This window comes from Pinus tabuliformis, chromosome 9, assembly GCF_031772625.1.
Source record: "Pinus tabuliformis cultivar Carrire ecotype Pingquan chromosome 9, CPIR1, whole genome shotgun sequence".
Lineage (NCBI taxonomy): Eukaryota > Viridiplantae > Streptophyta > Pinopsida > Pinales > Pinaceae > Pinus > Pinus tabuliformis.
In genome coordinates this window covers 1,210,663,302-1,210,685,760 of record NC_142307.1, presented here as the reverse complement: position 1 = coordinate 1,210,685,760, position 22,459 = coordinate 1,210,663,302, and positions in this window count along the sequence as shown.

The following is a 22,459-nucleotide window of genomic DNA, read 5'->3' as shown; positions in this document are numbered from 1 at the left end:
TTGGCCTATTTCACTTTTTTGTACATTTAGTTAATAGTCTCAAAATATTATTGGCCACTATAATCCTTATTGCTATATTTTCCTTGTGGTTGTGTCACCTTGATAGTGACCTTTAACTCCCCATTATGTTCCTCGTCAATGATGTCCTTCGTTTCATGTTCCAAGGCACGCCTCTATAGTACCTCATCGATACCCAAATTTTATAGTTGTCCATTTATCAAAGTAAATGGTGATACTTTAATTGCAAGAGTCTTTTTATTTTCTTTAGATAGTCCCTCAGGTGATTTTCTTGTGTGTAAAACTTTTTCTATTTTGGCCAAATTTGCAGGGACCATTCAATTATGAATAATTGCACATATGAGAGGTCATCCTCAATATCCGTCATATATTCTCTAGATTCTAGTTAATATAGATGATTAGGGCCAATGTTATTTTGCCTAGTCATACAATAACTTAAAATTCAAACTTTTGAAATAATAATAACTATCGAAAAATGCACCCTTGATGAACCGACTTATTAACGAGGTACTTTAATTCTTGATGATTAGTGTAGACTATAAATGGGTTTTCCAGAAGATAATGTTAGAACTTCTACAAAGCGAAGGTCATGGATAAAGCCTCTCTTTTAGTCGTTGAATAATTTCTCTCAATTTTATTTAGCTTTTGAATGGAATAAGCATTAGGATGGTCTATTAATTCGTCATCAGGTTGCACCAAAAATACTCTGACTGCTATATTCGATGCATGCATGTATGCGAAACTACTTTGACCAGTTGGGAAACTTGAGGATAGGTGCTTCGACTAATTTCTTCTTTAGCAATTGGAACGATTCATCACACTCTTTCGACTAGATGAATGGAACATCTTTCTTTAAGAGTTCATCTATGGGAAATTTAATATCAGGGTAGTGCCTAATGAACCATCTATAATAACAATTGGTGTTGAAAATATACAGTTTTTGATATTCAATGATAGGCAAATCTGTTTACATCTTTCCAACATTAATCTGAGCCATTTTATGTGACCTTTGAGCAATGTGTAAGTTGTCTAGTCATCAAAGTAAACTGCCATTGTTTTGTAAATATACTCCTAAAAAGCTTTGATGACGATTCATGAAAACACTGTTGGTGCATTTTAAAGTCCAAATGGCATCACTCGATAATAAAAATAACCAAACTCAGTAACAAATGTTATTTTTTCTCTATCTACTTTTGCAATAGGTACTTGATTGTACCCTAAGAAACCATTTGTAAATGAGTAACATTCGTGACCTGTGACTTCATTTATGATTTTGTTATGGAACGAAGTAGGAAATGGATCGGTTAGTGTTAATTTATTCATCTTCTGGTAATTGATACAATGGATAATCTAGTCAGGTCGTGATTTTTAGGCTGCAAAACCATGGGACTTGCCCATTCTGATGTCTCTATTGGGTAGATGATGTTGACGAAAAGAATCCCATCTATTTCCTTCTGTGAAAAAGGTTTATACTTGTGAGAAAGCTTGTACAATCTCTTTTTTATTGGCTTAAATCCTAGAATGAGGTTGATTTTCATCTCCCCCATTTCCTTGACAAGTCCCTTTAGATCTTTATAGTCGCAAAAAATACATCTTGATATTCTTTAAGTAGGTAGACAGATTCTAGTATTTGTTTGTCCACCAATAGTCACCAAGTTGAGCGATCTTTGGTTGATCATCTTTGGATATTTTGAATTCTCGTATATTCACTTTTGCATCCATCCTATCTAGTTCCTTTGATTCATTAAGTCACTAGTACCTGAGTTTTATTTCTTGGTATGTAGGTGGGAAATGTGGTTTTTCTGGTTTCTCAATTTATTGCTTACCAAGTTTACACATTAATTTTATTATTTTTTGGTTCTCTGGATGATTTTGTTCCAACAAAAGCTTTCGTTAGGGATAAGTACTTCTTCCATTTCTAATTAGTTGGCCATTTGCGGCTCTGATGTACATGACACAAAATTAATGTTCGATGAGATATCGACTACTAATTTTTGTTGTTGGTTGGTTGGTTTTACTTTAAAAAGTTCCTTTATTTTTTGTACTGCTTCATTCAATTCTCGTTCCTCTAGTTTAAATTCAAAATCCTTGATGAATTTTTCTCTCAATTATTTCCATTACAAATATTTTCCTCGAGCTTCTTCAAGTTTATACCACTTATTGGGCAAGTCATCTAAAGTATTCAGAAACATATGAGGCCAGACTATTTCACCTCTGTATCTAATCCTTTTCCATTCCAAATCATAGTTTTGTATGTGAAGATTGAGATCCTTCCCATGGCTAAAGATGGGTATATTCGCTTGTGCAGACACTTTTGGCCTCCAAAGCGTTCAATGAAATATGTGGTCACTTTTGTCCATGTTTGAAGATGAGATGAATGGGTGTCCCACCATCTCGCCGCTTGACCCATAAAGGTTTGGACCATACTTTACATTCTTCCCTGTTCACCAATAGATTTTGTTACTTGTTATACATGGTTAATAGGTGATGCCCGTTCCTTAAAGAGAATAATGATGTTGGAATCTTGCGTTAGATCCATCAAAATAAGTGACAATGTTCCTCTACAATTCGTCTCTTTTAAAATAGGCACTATTTTGATGGAGTAACAATGTCAGATTTTCGTCATTGGAATAACTTCAATCGCCAACACTCTAGCTTTTCATTCATAGTTCTCGACTTGCCACTTGTAAAGCCCCATATCAGAATTTTGGACAATAACTAGAGGTGTGCATGTCAAAATTTCACCAAAGGCATTGGGCTCCACATTATCCTAGTCTTCATATATTACTTGGTACAACCTTCTCGTTTATGCTTCTTCTTCACAAGCTTCGATCCACATCTTTCCTTCACGTTGGTCCAACAAAATAATAATCTTTTTGTTATTACATTTAGGCTTAATTCTTTCTTTCTCTAGTGATATAGTCACTTTGTTCCTTTATCCCCACATTCTTCCAACTAGTGTAGGATATGTAGGTATTCCATTAACTAAGTCAATGAATTCAAAAACAACTGTTGTCGGGATACCCATAATTGCAATTTTTACTTGCCTTAATGTCCCAATAGGCTCGATAAACCTTTGATTAGCACGTTTAAGATAATTAGTCATCTTATGTATATTTGGTCTGCCCATGTTTATCCATGTCTCTCTCAGTAGTATATTAACTAGAGATCCAGAGTCAATGATGACTTGTTTTACCATATATCCATTTATTTGAAGGTTGACTTGCAGATCACGATCTTCAAATTGTTTTCCTTGTGATAATTTTCACACATTTTTACATCTCTCCCTTATTTCGTTGCAATCTTGTAGCATGTTCAGTAGATCTACGAGACATCCGACTAAGTGTTATTCTTTTCAAAGTTCTAGAAATTATTCTAATATGACATCCTTTGTCATTTTTTGTGGGTCAACTTCTTTGGAAAATAAATCAATTTCTCTTGTAATTGCACCATTTTGTACCTGCATATCTAGGCATCTAGTCACATTTTTTGTTGGTCAAATAGCTTGTTGATTATGACTACTATTATCTCTTCCAACACCCAACCTTGTAACAACATGAAGATTCTTCAAATTCAATATATCTTTCTTCAGAACGGTTTGGAGTAAGCTGACAATTTTTTTATTCAATACTTTTATAATAATCTTAGGGAAATGCTCTAAGGAGTGGTCCCCCAAGCCATGAATATTGTAGAAATGCAGGTTGATTTTATCTTTTAGCAGGTAGTTTGGAGCTGTATGCCCCTCTTTCCAACAAGTAAAACAATAAAACCTTCCCCGACCTCGACCATGAACTTAACCTCTATTATTGTATCCCCCTTGACGACCACCATATCCTCCTCAACCATTTCCTCTTTTGCCATATGATAGTGGCTCGTTGAATCGATTTGTAGTTAGCGTATGATAAAAAACATGATAATTTGGCTTGTTCTTCCCATTAAGTGGACACTCTTGCATTGATTGGTTATTATCTTCACAAATAGCGCACCATTTAGGCTTTGAATTATGAAAATTGTATTGGAAATCTTTAGTTACTGTGATTTGAAGCGAGCTGACATATATCATAGTATATGTTGGATTTTATCCGCCAAACATCTTGATCAAAATAATTTGAAAATTTACAATTGTCTTTAGTATGCCCTTCTATTTGACAAGTTGTTCACCATTAATTATTATTTTGAAGTGTGAGAGCCAACAACAAGTTTTGTAGTTGCTCAATTTTATCTTCGAGTTTATTGTCAGTCGATGAGATAATCGATTGACCTTCGTTATCCATCTCAATAAATTGAGCCAATTTAAGAGCTTCTTCACATGTTGTTACTTCATCCATTCTTAGTAGTCCACAAATCTTTTGGAGGATTCCATCGACATACCATTGGACTAATAAGTTTTCGTCAATAATATATGGAATTTGGCTCAAAAAATATATTAATCTTTTATCGTATTCTGTGACTATTTCATTTGGTTATTTTTTAATCTCTTTTCATTTATGAGCTACAAGATGTTTGACATCCTAGGCCTTAAAAAATGTGAGAAAGTTGTTCTTGATTTCATCCTTTGTTTTCGGTTGCTTCTCGATAAGATTCATAAACCATGTTAATTCTCGCTTCCTCAAGGTGGCAACAAATTTAACCATTTTCTTATCTTCATTAGTAATATCATTTGCAGACCATAATTTTTCACAAAAAAACAAATGCTTTCATGGGGCCTCATCACCCTCATAGAGGGGAATATGATTTAATCCCATTTTGTTTGTCATAGGTTTTGACATTCCAAATGCTTGACTATTAGTTGACTACTCGTTTATGACAGGATTGATGGTTGGTTGACTACTCTCAGGTGTGCTACTTTGTTCCTTATCAATGATGTTTTCTGAAAATGACTCATCGATCTGGAATGCTCTATCTACATATTTGATAAGTCGACTCAACCTGGGTCGCAACTCTTCACCAACCAGGTTTATATTTTCACCTTATTAGCACGATTGTGATATTGATGAGTTGAAGAAGTACTTCAATTTCTTGATTGTAACAATTTGTTTTATTTCCATCAACATTTACCAGTTTTGGATGATTTTTATGGTCATGTTTATTATGCCAAACAACAAGTATATCTAAATAATGTCACGATGTTTGCTAAATGAATTATCTAACAGTGGGACATGCTATTGATACAGTTGGAATCTGTCAGATGGCGAGACCAAATTAATCAATTTTCATTGTGTTTACATGCCCTCTCGGACTTACAAGTAGACCATTGTTCTTTGTTATAGCGGGCAGTGCACCACCTCTCAAATCATCTGAGGAGTCACGTTCATTTTTGTTCACACACTCACGATTTTGCATCTTCATTCTCTCGTATTATTCTCTCATTTGTTCCCATCATTGTTGTCATTTTTTTGGTTACTTTCTTTTTGTTTTATTCTCACATATGACCTTCTTCCTTCCATCTTTATAATTATTAACTACTTCTCCAACTTTATTTGTTTCTTTTTCTTTTCTTGATTTCTCATGGCTCGTTACCCACTGCGCCCCCCCCCGCCATGCCAACCCAACTTAGTGTCGATATGAAAGGGAGTATAAATTGGACATATTTATTTTCTTAAAAAGTAATCCCAAAATTCCTTGGTATCTTTACACTTGGTGCTGAGGAAGTTCTACTAGTCATTTTTCTTTTGTTCTCAGTCAATATTTATTGGAATCTGCAATAGAGGTCGGTACTTGACGATATTACGATATTACCAACGCCCTTGTCGAGGAGGAACTTGCGTAAAAGGGTGGGAATCAAGGAAAATAAGTCATCATGTAAATAACCAAAGAACCTATCTTTAATATGATCAATATAGGTCATTTATTTGATTTATTGTTCTTCATAAAATTCGTTGAGAACCAATTCAACCCACTTCTCTAGATTCATTCGACCATCGTTTGATAATTTCAACAAAAGTAGAGCATCAAATTCACCTTGATGTTTTTTCATAAGTAATACAGTCAAGGAATTTATTGATGTTTGTTGGGTTCCTTCTATAAACCATTCATGCGCTTGTATAAAAAAATTGGCTTTGAATTTTGCTAAAGATAGTCAATTTCTTTTAGTTTTTCAAGTAGTTATTTATTTTCATGTCCCACCACAACTGTATCTCTCTGTTAGGCCCCAAATTTGTTTTACTTAATGCACCTTTTTATTCATATGATGCCCTACTTATTGCCTTGTTTTACTAGTTTGTGAACTCTTTCTACATTCTTTTAATGAAATAGCAAAGATTTTCGTTTGTTTTGTATTTTATATAAAAATACCTTCGCTATATGCATTTTTAAGATTAATGCTTATTAAAATGTTGTTAATGTAGATTGCCTTGTTCTTGCATCGCACAAGGATCCTGCACCAAGTATATGTGGACCATTTCATCATTCAAGCTTGCCACAAAGGAAAACTCTAGCTAGTGGTACAAACACACATTTGGAATGACCTTGGATCCTTTTTGACAGTCATAAGTGCACCCATATTTTATTGACTTATTCCTACACTAAAGAGCAACATTCCTGCACTAGAGAGAAACCAATTTGGGGCTTTTATACAACAACACATTTTTGGAAAAATACAGGAAAGGTTTTTGTTCAAAATTTTGTTTGAACACCTCCACATCAGTAAAAATGCACCCAAGTCATAAAAATAGTTTTTTAGGGAATAATTAATGCTTCAGCCCAAAATTCGCAGAAGTGTTCAAATAACCAACTTCCTCCTAGATTTGCATGCATATGAAGTTGAATATGAAAATTCCGGGACATGGGTTTTTATGCCAGTATAGGAAATTGAGTAAGAGACAAGCGGTTTTATAGAATTATCCACTATTTTGGATATCTGAAGGGGTCTTTGAGGCAGATTTGTAGGAAATCAGGTAAAACCTAGAATTGCAAAAGTATCCAGACAATCCACTTTGCACATAATTTTCGAGGCAATGGAGTTGAATGAGAAAATTCCAAGAGAGATTCTTGTTGAAAACATGACAAAGAAGGTTTCCTCCAAATAAATTTCCTAGATTCGCATTGGTCTAAGAGTTACACGAGGATCTTTGAGGCAGTTTTATAAAAAAGATTGTTTTTCACGAATTCCAAAATATCCCTAGATTTTCAAAGTTCATATCAGATTTGTGTTTCTTCAATTGGATCTGAACTAGATCTCCCATTCATGGCACATTTTTGGGATTCAATATCCATATTGTTTGCAAAGGATTGACTTGTCTAAAGCCAAATTTGTAATGTAAAGATATTATGAAAACAGAGTTATGCTAGAGAGCAGGAGGGAAGGAAGCAATTCATTGTACTTTCATGCTGTTGGATCAAGTTTAGGGGGTTATCCCCCCTTCGCTATGATCAGTTGGAGTTGGATTACTGAGCTCAAGATGTACTGAAGGATTGAACTTTATTGATATAATCTAAATGCTAGTTTTTATGCATCTTTCATGTCTATTTATTGTAATGGTTATCTTACTCGCATAAGCTAAGCATTTTCCTTAAAAGGAAAACAAGATGGTTGGCTAGGGCCCAACCAACCTACATTGTTCTCCCTGTTTTATTAAATTGTGTGTTAGGTAGAGAAAATGTGTGGTGAGAAGGCTGCTTCTTGACGTTGGAGATGCGTGATTGACAAAACTCTTGTGTGATTCCTTTTTCTTGCTGAAGTGTTCTTAGATCTGAGGGTTTGTGTGTGTTTCCTTTTTGTTGAAGAATTTATTTTTAAAGAACAACAAGCATTTCCTTGGTTTGAGAAGTATTCCTCTCGAATCGCTTTCAATTAATGAGTAGGTTTTACTGAAGCATTCATTTTAATCTTGCTTAATGAACAATTGAGGTTTCAATTGAAGAATTATTTCTTTGTGGCAAGTAGTGTGAACCCCCATACTCTGAATAATCGATATATAATGCAATTGTGTGAAGGTACCAATTTTCCTATGTAAGTTATTACTTCTAAATCAAATTCCTTGCTCTGTTCATCATTCATTTACTATACAAGAATCAATCATTATCATTGTTCAAGTACGAGACTAAAAAGATAAATCTTTGGAATCGAATCTATTTGCAAACACAAGAACTTATCTTAACATAATAATGAATATTCCAGGAGGAACGAAGTATAATATATATTTTTATATGGTGATTCTTTATTTAAAACACAAGAGTTTGTTATTTGCATTAAGACTTGATAAATTTTCCATTTGTTTTCGCAGTATATATTTCAGAGTTGCAATTTACATTTAAAAAGCATGTGATGATGGAATCTTTATCTTTCCATGAGTTGAAGGTTTCCTTTTTGCACCTCTTGATTTCATGCTTGATATCACAACATTTTTTAATGAATAGAAGAATGTTGAGCACAGGAGTAGAGTACAGGAGCTGTTCTTTCTTTCTTGATACATTAATAGAGTACAAGAACTATTATGTCTTTCTTGGTACATGAACAAAGTGTAAGAACAAAATCATCCTGGTACAGGAAAATAGTAGTTCTAATACAGAAACAAAGTCATTATGAGTGCGAGAATAGAATTGTTCCAGTACATGAACATGGTCATTTTGTGGTACATGAGGGAAAATTGATATAACACAGAAAATAAACTTATTTTGTCTTCCTAGTGCAAGAACTAAAAGTACAAGAATAAATTTTCTTTCTTCGGATCCTTTGAGTTTTACGATTGAGTTATTGAATGGCATGCATTATTTCCTTCAGTAAAGTCTTTGATTGATTGTTTTTGAGTGAATCCAGTTTCCATAGTGGAGTGGTGTCATTTTGTTTGCAAGCACAAGTAAGGATTGAAAGGTTTTCTTGTAATTTATTCTTTCAGATTCTGCATGATTTAATTGTAGGAATAGAAGTAGGGTTTGAAGGTTGTTGAAGTCCTTCGTTGGAATTTCCAGTGCTGCACCTCCAAGTTTACAAACTATTGGATTGACAATAAATGTTAGGTTGTTTATTACACCCAACATTTTGGTGTCATTGCTGGGGAGGCGCTTAGGGGATTGAACTTGGTGACCTGTTGCATTTGGTTTTCTTTTTACGTAGTTTCTCTTGCAAGTTTTTGTTCTTTGAATTTATTTTTTTCCTACATATTTTGGTTATTTTAAGGTTTTTCATTTATCGGGTGTTTTAAGAACCCCCTATATATACTAACCCATGTGATTCCAGTTGGCTTGTTAAAAACATGAAAATGGTATTTTGAGGACTCATTCAATGAGGAGTTTTGATGGCGTTATATAGACATATAGATCATCCAATGAAGAAATCATAAGTGCAAAATTTAATATTTTGCTTGAACATAAAGATAATATTATGAAATATTTGATTTTGAAATTGGATGATTTGCAGGAAGAACAAAAGAAGGATGAAGAATCATTATTGATATTTTGTACCAACTATAGAAAGAAACAATTCCTTGGAAAGTGCCCACTTAGTAGCCTGAAAGTTTATAGAATTTGTCAAGAGGCTCATGAAACAGAACATTTCACATCACTGCCAAGGTTGCTAAAGGTACTCAGGAAATCAAGTAAGGAATCGAATCAAATTCTAGGTATAAATCAAAACCCATCACCATTTAATACTTGGAATAATGTTTATTATCCTAAGCAAGTTTCTCAATAGATTTATAATCTTACAGTTCCATGGAAAAATTTTGATCCTCCTCAAATTGAATACCCTACTTCATGGCCATAGTGGCCCTCTTCTTCGAGTTAGATATTCCCATGGCCTCAAGAATGGTTTGGAGCCTCTTCCCTAGGGAAATATTTCATGCAAAATCAATTACTTGAACAACAACAACAACTACAATTTCCACTCAATGCATTACCAAGTCATCCTCCTCCATGGTCCCAACTACCTGTGCAACCTTACCCTGATCCATACCCTAGCCCTAATCCATACCCTATCCCAAATCCTAACCCAAATCCTAGCCCTAATCCAAACCCTAGACCTAGCCCTACCACAAACCTTAGACAAAATGATAGCCCCCTAATCTAAACCAGCAGGTTGCACAACAATTTAAAAAACCTGTTCTTAATGTTGATTCCCCTACTGAATGAAATGATATATCTTTGAGGTTGTGGGAAAGGGTGAGTTTGGAAAAATCTCTTATCACTATAGAACATTCACCCCGGGAAGATCTAATTCAAAGACCATTTGAGGAGGAATATTTGATTGAAACCTATTATGAAATTGTTGTTAAAACTCAAAACCCTAAAATTTCCCTTAACCATTCTTGTCAATCTAAAAAGAAGATATTTGAGCCTGAACTTGAGGGATTTTTATTTTGTCTTTCACCAGATCCCTTATGCCTCCTAGAGAGTGATCAAGTTTTGGAAGATTTGTACAAGTTGGAGAATCATAAATATGTGGATCCCATTGAATCCTAGTTTCAAGTAGTCATCAACACACCTTATTCCCTCATCATTTGACAACTCTTGGTACCATATCAATTAAAGCAATTGGTTTCTCATACTCTGGTATGTGTTGAAGCTTATTCTTTAAAATTGAGTGTGAGTATATTTAACATTTTGTTATGCACATGGCTACATTGGAAGTACTCCTACACTTGAAGGAGATCTTCCTTTCTCTAAATTAGGGTAGGGTAGTATAAAAACTGAAATAAAATTGTTACAACAACACTCTTAAAATTGCAATTCCTAAGGCACAACTATTGAAATTTTTGTCATAATGCACTCTTGTGGTAAGACTTGTCAGAAGCAATTCACTCTTAATGCCTCATATTTTATAAAGTGACTTTGATTATTGGCCAAGATTATTCACTGGGTCAGTTAGGGGATTTTTATTGTTATACCTTCCATTTATAAGCTTAAAAACCTACTTTTGGCCTATTCATTCTAACAGATTGTCATCCAAGAAACCTTTTCAAAGTTTCTCTTCGAAGGTATTGATGAAAATCCTCCTATGATGGACCACTCCTATAAAACCCTAACAAGCTTTCATGAGAACCCTGGCATGATCAACTCGAGGAATCTTTCAGTCATTATCTAAGATGTTTTCTTTAAAATGGGTCTTTAGGGTAGAAGGACCAACCAGTAAAGATTAGTAATTAAAAGCTTTTCACGCCATCCCATGCTCTTAAGGAGTATATTTCCTTGCCCACCTATTAAGTAACCTATTTAAGGTTAATTATAATTAGAGTTTTTTTATCATAAAACAATTAATTGAGGGATATGAGGTCTCATTACGAGCTAATCTACCATGATCATGGGTCCTAACGAGAACGACATTACCGCTACTAGTCACCAAGCCATGGTAATGGATTTCAGTTGAAAAGCTGGAAGACAAGAGGTCTCATCACAAGACGACTTTTCATTCTTGTTAGCTCTCGTGAATGGCATTGTCATTCACTGGTTACCAAGACAGGAGAGTGTCCTTTAGTTAATTCCTAAACCAAAGCAAATGATTTTAAATGACTCAGAATATATATCTAAGAGATGGGACACATGAATTTTGTGGCGTTAAAAGGCATCCCTGTCGAGGCTATAGACGCTTGTTGGCAACAAGGCCATGCATGTGGTATTAAAGTTAATTTTACACTATAATTTACTTGGGTGTTTTTGTCTTTCCTTGAACTCATTATCATATCTCTCTGAGAATGGATTTAAGATCCTTTTATTAATGTGCTTTGGAGTTCTATATTTATGAAATAATTTGGTTTTTATGGATGTGGGACCCTTAGTGCATGTGATTCACTTTATATGAACAATAGGAGCTTCAACTATATGCTTGGGTAATGGTAAGATGGTCATCCTAGGAAGGTATTGTTTGTCATCTTTCTTTCTCCCTATTTCGATCCATCTTTAACATCATATCTTTCAAATCATGTGACTTTTATTTGTAATGAGGCTATTGAGGTGAAAAACTTTTGACTAAGGCTACTCTTGAGGTGCTTTATGGAAATTTTGATAGTTGGCTATTTCATTATGACACTATCCTTCAAGTTTAGAATTTTTTATAGCATCCCTGGTATCAAACTTTATTAAGATCAGTCTTAATGAATAAATAATCCAATACAAAAATGAACCAACATGCATTATCTTTCATAACAGTCAAATCTAGTAAGGAACATTTGTTTACACATGGTTGCAAGAACATTTATGGTAGAATTTTGGTTTTTTGCAAGGGAAAATCAATATATCAGGTGATTCTCTTGCATGAGGACATGCAAGATGATCGACATGGGAGGATGTTAGGCCCCAAAATTGTTTTACTTAATGCACCTTTTTATTCATATGATGCCCTACTTATTCCCTTGTTTTTCCAGTTTATGAACTCTTTCTACATTATTTTAATGCAATAGCGAAGGTTTTTTCTTAGGTTCTATTTTATATAAGATTACCTTAATTATATGAATTTCTAGGATTACTGCTTATTAAAATGTTGTTAATGTAGATTGTCTTGTTCTTGCGTCGCACAAGGATCCTGCACCAAGTATAGGTGGACCACTTCATCATTCAAGCTTGTCACGAAGGAAAATTCTAGTTGGTGATACAAACACATGTTTGGAACGATCTTGGATCCTTTTTTACAGTCAAAGGCACACCTATCTTTTATTGAGCTATTCTTGCACTAAAGAGAAGAAGTCATGCACTAGAGAGCAACCAATTTGGGGTTTTCATACATCGACACATTTTCGGGAAAAACCGGGAAGGGATTTTGTTCAAAATGTTGTTTGAACACCTCCAAATTAGTAAAAATGCACCCATGTCATACAAATGGATTTTTAAGGGATAATTAATGCTTCAGCCCCAAATTCACAGTAATGTTCAAACAACCAACTTCCTCCTAGATTTGCATGCAAAAAATGTCGAATATGAAAATTCTGGGACATGGGTTTTTATCATAGTATAGGAAATTAAGATGATGCCACTGGTTTTACAAAATTATCCATCGTTTGGGAGATCCGAAGGGGTATTTGAGGCAGATTTGTAGGAAATTAGGTAAAACCCAGAATTGCAAAAGTATCAAAACAATCCACTTTGCACATGATTTTCGAGGCAATGTAGTTGAATGAGAAAATTCCAAGAGAGGTTCTTGTTGAAAAAATGACAAATTAGGTTACCCACTAAAAAATTTCCCAGATTTGCATTGGTCTAAGAGTTACATAAGATTCTTTGAGGCAGTTTTATAAAAAACATTGTTTTTTTCCAGAATTCCAAAATATGCCTAATTTTCAAAATTCGTATCAAATTTGTGTTTCTTCAATTGGATCATGGCTAAAATAGATCTCCCATTCATGGCACATTGTTGGGATTCAATCTCCATATTGTTTGCAAAGGATTGGCTTGTTTAAAGCCAAATTTGTAATGTAAAAATATTATAAAAACATAATTATGCTAGAGCATAGGAGGGAAGGAAGCCATTCATTGTACTTTCATGTCATTGGATCAAGTTTAGCGGGTTATCCCCCCTTACCTATGATCACTTGGAGCTGGATTACTGAGCTCAAGATGTACTTAAGGACTGAACTTTATTGATATAATCTAAATGCCAGTTTTTATGCATCTTTCCTGTCTATTTCGTGTAATGGTTATCTTACTCGCATAAGCTAATTGTTTTCCTTAAAAGGGAAACGAGATGGTTGGCTAGGGCCTAACCAACCTAGACTGTTCTCCCTGTTTTATTAAATTGTGTGTTAGGTAGAGAAAATGTGTGGTGAGAAGTCTGCTTCTTGATGTTGAAGATGCGTGATTGACAGAACCCTTGTGTGTTTCCTTTTTCTTGCTGAAGTGTTCTCATATCTGAGGGTTTGTGTGTGTTTCCTTTTTGTTGGAGCATTTCTTTTTAAAGCACAAGAAACATTTCCTTGGTTCGATAAGTATTCCTCTTGAAATCGCTTTCAGTTAATGAGTAGGGTTTACTGAAGTATTCATTTTAATATTTCTTAATGAAAAATTGAGGTTTCCTTTGAAGAATTATTTCTTTGTAGCAAGAAGTGTGAATCCTCATACTATGAATAATCCATATATAATGCAGCTGTGTGAAGGCACCAATATTCCTATGTAAATTATTATATCTAAATCACACTCCTTGCTCTGTTCATCATTCGTTTACAGTACAAGAATCGATCATTATCGTTGTTAAAGTACGAGACTGAAAAGGTAAATATGTGGAATCAAATATGCTTGCAAACGCAAGAACTTACCTTAACACATTATGAATATTCCAGGAGGAAAGAAGTAGAATATATATTTTTATACGGTGATTCTTTATTTAAAATGAAAGAGCTTGTTATTTTCATTAAGACTTGATAAATTTTCCATTTGTTTTTGCAGCTTATATTTCAGAGTTGCAATTTATATTTAAAAAAGCATGTGATGATTTGGTATCTTTATCTTTCCCTGAGTTGAAGTTTTCATTTTTGCACCTCTTGATTTCGTGGTTGATATCACAACATTTTTTAAGGAATAGAATATTGTCGAGTATGGGAGCAGAGCATAGGAGATTTTCTTCCTAGTATAGGAACGGAGTACAGGAACCGTTCTGTCTTGCTTGGTACAAGAACAGAGTGTAGGAACAAAATCATCGTGGTACAGGAAAATAGTAGTTCCAATACAAAAACAGAGTTGTTATGAGTGCGATAATAGAATTGTTTGAGTACAAGAACAAGGTCATTTTGTGTTACAAGAGGCAGAATTGATATAACACAGAAAATAAAATTATTCTGTCTTCCTAGTGCAAGAACTAAAAGTACATGACAAAATTTTCTTTCTTTGAATCCTTTGAGTTGTACGATTGAGTTATTGAATGGCATGATTCATTTCCTTGAGTAAAGTCTTGTATTGATTGTTTTTGAGTTAATCTAGTTTCCAAAGTGGAGTGGTGTCATTTTCTTTGCAAGTGTAAGTAAGGATTGAAAGGTTTGCTTGTAATTTATTATTTTAGATTATGCATGATTTAATTGTAGGAATAGAAGTAGGGTTTCTAGGTTGTTGAATTCCTTCTCTGGCATTTCCAGTGTTGTGCCTCCAAGTTTACAAACTCCTGGATAGACAATTAAATGTTAGGTTGGTTATTACACCCAACATCTTCCAATTTTAACATTTATGCTTTCATATGTTTCATGACTCGAGTCTAAAACTACCGGAAACGGTACTAATGTTTTAATCTAGGGAAAAATGTACATGGTTGTCAATAACATAGACATCAAGCATTTACATAGAAAATCACATAAGAAAAGAGGAAAAAATAGATACAAGTAGCGGAGAACTAGTGAAAGCACATTTTATTTATGTCTCTTAAAGCCAATCAAAACCAATATATTGATCCATATAAAATCATTATCATGTCAGGACAATTACAACCGTCTAACTATTTGACTAAAACATAACTAATCCAACTTTAGTTATCTTAACAATCGTCTTTATAATGAATTCTTTCTAAGTGGACCGTCTCTAACATATCACATTTTTTTAACATGATCATATTTGACATGATCAATGTTATCTTGTACAATCATTGATGAACTTGTATGCTATTTGGTATTCATATTATCGCAGCATATACAATTTTATCTTTGTTTAGTAATTGGAATACCATAATACATGATATTTTGTCTTCTGACTCCTTTAATTGGATAATAAATCTCTACTTAATGGTATAAATAAAACTATATCATTTGATTTTCCTCACTCTTTTTCGTAAGGTATTTTGAATCTTCCTTTTTTTTTTATGTTATGTGTTATTTATTTGAACTTCTGCTTAAATTATATATGACTCATTGGTATTTTAACTTCCTATGAGTTTCCTCCACCTAGAACCCAACTTTAAACACTTTTTCTACATGTTACCTATAATCAATAGCTAAATAGCTTTGCCAATGAAGACCTAGTATAGGCCTGATTGAAAAGTTTGATATCAAAGTTTTGAAGATTGATAAAATATTGAATGGTGCTTGTGAAAAATGTTAGATATTGATCTGCAATATGAAAGTCATTTAGACATTTCAAGTGGCAATGACATCATAAGACTTGAATTTGGACAACAAAGTGCCGAGAATATTTAGTGTCTTGAAGGATAATAGAAAATGATATTGAATTCTTCTAAAATTGTATAATCTTATGAGCTTCATCCAATAGTGGTGCAAAAATTGACATAATCTTCCAAAATGAACCTTATGGAAAAATGAAGACAAGAAGTCACACTCTTATCTTGTACAAGTTCTTGTGAGATTAATATCAAGGTCAAAACTGATTCAAGGAATCTCACTAACAACTCTATTGCATGGGTCAAATCTAATTAAGGAATATGTAATATTGGTTTAAGACTCAAAATCTAGACAAAGGATCTCATTCAAGCTTGTTTGTACAATCTTGAAATACTATTCATATGAAGTTCAATAGCCATATGGGACAAGGAGGTTTTTATTGTCAATAAAGAAGCAAATGAAACATCCTCTGAAAACAACCTTATAATACATACAAAATCATGGAACCACATGGCACATTTGTATGGTTTGGATGATTTATCCCATATAGCTCATAAATGCAAGTTTACAAGGAGCATGATTAGAAATATTAATGTAGAAAAAAGTACTAGATATATCAAACAAGAGAAGGTAATCGAGGTAGAAGACTCATATGAATAAGTTAGATGAAAACATAGTAAACTTCTAACTTTATTTGTATAACATACTTGTAATGCACTAATAAAGCTCCATCTCAACTGATTTTATGTCAAACTTGGGAATGACAACATATAAATTGAGAATAACAATACATGCAATACACATTGAGTTAAAGGTAGATAAACAATCATCAAAATAATGAAATAAATTAACAAAAATTTTTATGACTAAATATTAATTAAAAATACTCAAGTGCATGAATACCTATGGGACCTCCTCTTGGTTTCAAGAATATTATCAGAGTAGTTTAATCTTGGATCAAACATTCCTTGATTTGACAGAGCCACAACGAACTCAATGTTGACTTTGTTATTACTGTGTTGCATTGAGGGAGGTTTGCTCCAAGATTATCCAAATTATAGTTTATTCTATACTCAACAAGACCAACCATGTGAAGGTGGAAGACATTCTGCCCACCCCCTCCAATATCACTCTTAATTCCACAGTACCAAATCTATCTACTAAAAAATAGTTGAAATCAACAAATTAGGAGTCATGCATAGACATTAGAAAAACCAAAAATTCATAAAGAAACATATGTGGGTTTTTACATAAAGAAAAATTTAACAATCATTCATTAACCATAACATTCATTAATCATAGACACAAAACACTTAATAAATTTGATCATAAAAATTATGTTTCCATAACATGGTACATGATGTTTCTAATGATATAACTAGTAAATAATTTCTTTTTCTTTTTCTTCACTTTTGAATAGAATTTATAATTGACTTCATTAATTTCTTCTTCTTCCCCTTTGGTTCTTATGGACTATGTAGCGCTCATTGATGACTCGGTCATGTACTTATGACACTGTTAAGGCTGTTGCATGAGGGGCAGATCATTAACTGCAACAAGAAAGAAATTTTAAATTGATATTTTTTATTACTATTGTTACAAGCATTTCATTTATAGAAAGAGAATTATAGTGTTCTTACCTGCTTCAGTAGTGGGGGAAAGAAAAGTAGTTTTTGATGTGGCTATAAGTTCCTCTTCTTATGTAGCTGCATCCTGTACATTCTTCGAAGTTGAAACAAGAAAGGTTATAATTAATACACCACTTTAAATTCAATATTTTTAATAATAATACATACTATTTTTTTCATAGCACGTGAAATATGGCCATTACTGAGCTACACACCACCTTCATTGGGTGCCACTCCATCGACACTAGGTTGTATCTCTTTGTTTCTTGTTTTCTTAAAATTCTTAAACACATTACTAAATGCCCGAAAATAATAATAAATAAATTGTAGAAGTAATAAATTATAAGTATTTTTCATTTATTTTATCTACCTGTCTTTCAACAAGAGTGTTGGAAGTTAGTGTTTTCCACAAGCTTCTTCTACATTCAACCACATGTTGATATCCATGCCTGTAAACAAGCTTGAGCTCTTCCTTGGTTGTAGATTCATTGCACTCTAACCCATGGAATTTTGCATAAAAACATGAATTTTGGCTCTTTTGTGCAATTAAAATAAAAAAATTTAACAATTTATTATTTGGATGCAATTGATTTTTTTATACATAACAATTCGTGCAACCCGTTTGGAGTAACCACTCGGGCCAAGTTTGTGTTGCCTATGTTTTTAAATTCTAGATTTTGTGGATTTGGATGTATCTGGGAGCCTATATTGAAATGTTTAAGTATGTAATTAGATCTTGCAATGATGATAAAACATCATAAGTCCAATATTAGAGGTGTTGCATGCCTTCCTGATCTAGGTGACATCTTTCCTTCTTTTTGGTCTTGCTTATCCCTTGCATCATCTAGTAGGGCCTTCCACTTCCTCTCTGGAATCATTATAAGATTCTCATACTTATTATTCTTTAAAAAATTAACCCTATATTTGTCCTACATATATTTTAAATATTTTCCTTTGTTTGAGGTAACTCTAGATTTGCTAAAGGAACTGTCGCTGAACAGGGTAACCAACTTACTAATGAGCTCATATTTTAACTTAGAAATTCGAGACTTACAACCTAATCATATGGTATGCCCAAAGATATCCATATTTAGGTAATTCAAACAATAGTAGAAAATGATGAAATTTGTGACTAGGTGACTAAAAAGCTAGTGACCATAGCATTTCCAAGTGAAATGCTACCAAAATTGAGCAATATCAACTGACCCTACTAAAAACAACTAACATAAATGACTAATTTAGTCCCGAGTTAAAATATATGACTAGCTAATAAGTAATACAACTAAAAATGACTAACATGAATGACTAATTTAGTCTACGAACAAAAATATGACTACCTAGCAAGTACTACAATAATAGAATTTGGTCGTTTATCTTAGTCATTTTAATTGTGTCACTTCTCCAATCTAAACTTACAAGTGCTAGGGGATTTAAAGGTTGTTATAGATTGGATGAAAGGTTATATTTCCTTAAGCACTTCTTTATTGGATTAGTGGATGATTACAATTACGTAGTTGATTAGAATATTCAAGGTTATATATTTTGAGAATATTCACATGGAATGAAATTCAAATCATTTGTCAAGTGTGCATGCGCACAACATCCTTAATGTGAACAATCAACTTTAACAACAACCTCACACTTCCACATATCGTCTAGCAATACTAATGGACAAATACAACAATTCCAACATCCAACAAAAACGCACAGAATGAAGAGGAAACACTAATAAACACACAAAGCATCTTCAACCCTTGGTTCTAAATATTGATTACACAACCCATGATGCTCAAATCAATCAAGCAAAATCTAGGCTATGGATTATTATTGTGGTAATATGAATGAGAAGGGAAAAAATATTAGCAAATCAAGGACTCCAACTTCACTTTCACCCTCCACATGGCACCAAGCACAACAATTTTTCCAAAGAGTATACAATACTAACAAGTAGGAGAAAATTTGAGCAATGCAAATAATAATTATTACAAACAATACCAAGTGAGATCCATTCAATTGTAAACCACAATGGTGATGATTGCAACATCAACAATAAAATAAGTCACCAATCTCTCTCTCTCTCTCTCTCTCTCTCTCTCTCTCTCTCTCTCTTTATCTATATATATATATATATATATATATATATATATATATATATATATATATATATATATATATATATATATATATATATATATATATATATATATATATATATATATATATATATACACATACACATACACATACACATACACATACACAGATATATATATATATATATATATACACACACCTACTCAAACTTTTAACTTGAAATATACCTTGGTTTTTAGCTTTAAAAATATTAATAGTTTCACTTTTTATTCTTAGATGTCTACCATAATTATATTTAGCCTCTCTAACATGCTCTTGGTTTAAATGTTTTGTATATCTTAGTTCATTGTATATCTAGCTTCACATTATAACAACACTAATATAATGATTTGAATTTGTAAAAACTAATAGGATATTCATACTCAATGAAAGAAAACATTGGATTATAACTTGCAAATAAGGACATTTTTTATATCATAGTAATCACTATTTTGAAATTCTTTTCCATGATGAATCCATTTAATTAAATAATTTGTGTTATCAATACACCAAATCATTTTTCATTTTACTAATAATGAAATCAATGCATCTTATTGATTTGCATTATATGATTTTTATTTTTTATTTTTTTTAAGGTAAAAGTGTTTTTGCATTGTATCATTAGTGAAATCAATGCACCTAATTGATTTGCATTATATGATTGTATTTTTTTCTTAAGTAAAAGTGTTTTCATTCCATCAAATCATTATTTTACATCAAAATAGGTTGAAATCTTCATGGTATGCTACTATAGAAACTAGACCAAGCACAAAATTCCATTTTCCTTAAGAGCCACACAAAAAGTTTACTAATAGTGTACCAAAAAACAAACAAGTTTGTCAAAAATACATGGGCTATAGGGATATACTGAAGAAAAAAAAAAAATGTAAGTGGGACTTGATAGTAGATAACTAGAGAACATAATTAACATTTAATATTTTCTATATTCTAAGGCTTCCACAGGGATATGATCCCTTTTACTTCCTAGAGAACAACCTAGAGTAGGGGGAAACTCAAAGTGGGCTTTAATTTTCCTTAGTTTTTTCTCCATGGAGCACACTAACACGTACAATTCATCCAATTAAAAAACATATCTTATTAGGTAGTGTTCTTGTCCACCACCATGCATTTGAATAGTAACCTAATGTGCCAGTAAAGATTGACTATATGTATATAGTGATTAAGGAAACTCTAGGAGTGGCCCATGTTTAGAACCCATCTATGCACCTTAGTAAGCACCTCAAAGTTAGTAATGCATTGTATTTCATCTCTGATGTCATGTTTAGTTTGGAAAATTTTCTCTTGAACACTTCTAGGAGTAAACTCGTGATAATTAGGAGTAGCAAATATTTCAACTCACTGTTGGGTTGTGGGGCTTCCAATGTCCCTATAATAGGAAGTTCCATGGTAGACCTATGCTATCTGTCTCATCACGGTTTCCATAGGAGAACAAAACTATAAGAAATCATAAAGAAAGAGCTTCTATGAGGAAAAATTCCACAAATATAGGCTAGTGGGAAGTGGAAGGTGAAAGTGGTGGTGGTTGATGAGGTTAGAGGGCGAGATTGTGTGCTTGAAAAGGGGAGAGGAATTCAAGTTAAGAAAATATAGTGAGGAAGTAATTAGTTAAAGGCAAAGAAAAAATGAGGAAAATTCAATAGAAGTAGCTTCAATGGATTGGGGGAAAGGCCTCAACATTGCAAGTTTAGTAAGAAATTATACCACCAAATTTGCCGAGGGGGATGAATCACTACAGGGTGAAAAACATAAAATGATACAAAAATGACTAATGTTCCTTCTAAATACCTATGATTGAGCTCAAAACTCCCAAAATATACTAGACACCCTTACACCAATGTACAATAAACAATTGCATACAAACTATTAGCTCGATCCTCATGCATAGAGAGATGGCTCAGGTGCCATCATAATTGTTTACCTCCTAGAATGACTAATGTGAAAATTTAAAGTAGACTTACAAACCATGCTAGTCTTCTAAGTACAAGAGGAGTTAAAAGACTAATGAACCAAGGGAAATATGCCATTAGAAAAACATGGGTGACATGAATAATGGGGTGGTAACATAGTTATGGCACATAGATAAACCAATGCAATTGCATGTGCATTTTAATTCATTGGGGGCAGTGATGGAATGTCTCCCTCCTCTTGTAGCGAGTGGGACCATGGCCTCATTCCCCCCTCTATCTCATGCTAGAAAACCCATCTAGCAATGCATTATATGATTATTGAAATCAATGCAATTACTTGATTTTTCTTAGGCTTATTTGATACAATGCATATATTGAATGAGTGATAAAATGGATTGTATTTTCACTAAAATCAATGCATCTCATTCATTGGTTAAATGGTTTTCATCAAAAAAATTATAATAAAAGATTAGTATCGCATAAAAAAAGTGTTAGCCTTTACCTTCTAATAGAATATTTATTTTATAACATTATAATATGTATTTCTAAAATTGTTTTGCAATATATTAGTTTTGAAATCACTTAGTTTTCACTATATTACTTAGTAGTTTTCCCACTACTATTTTTTAAATCAATGCATATAATCATTTTTCATTGTATAATTACTTAAATTAATGCACCCAATCTAAGCTATGGATTATTAATGTGGTAATATAAATGAGAAAAAGAAAAATATTAACAAATCATAAATTCCAACTTCATTCTCACCCTACCACAGCACTAAGCACACCAA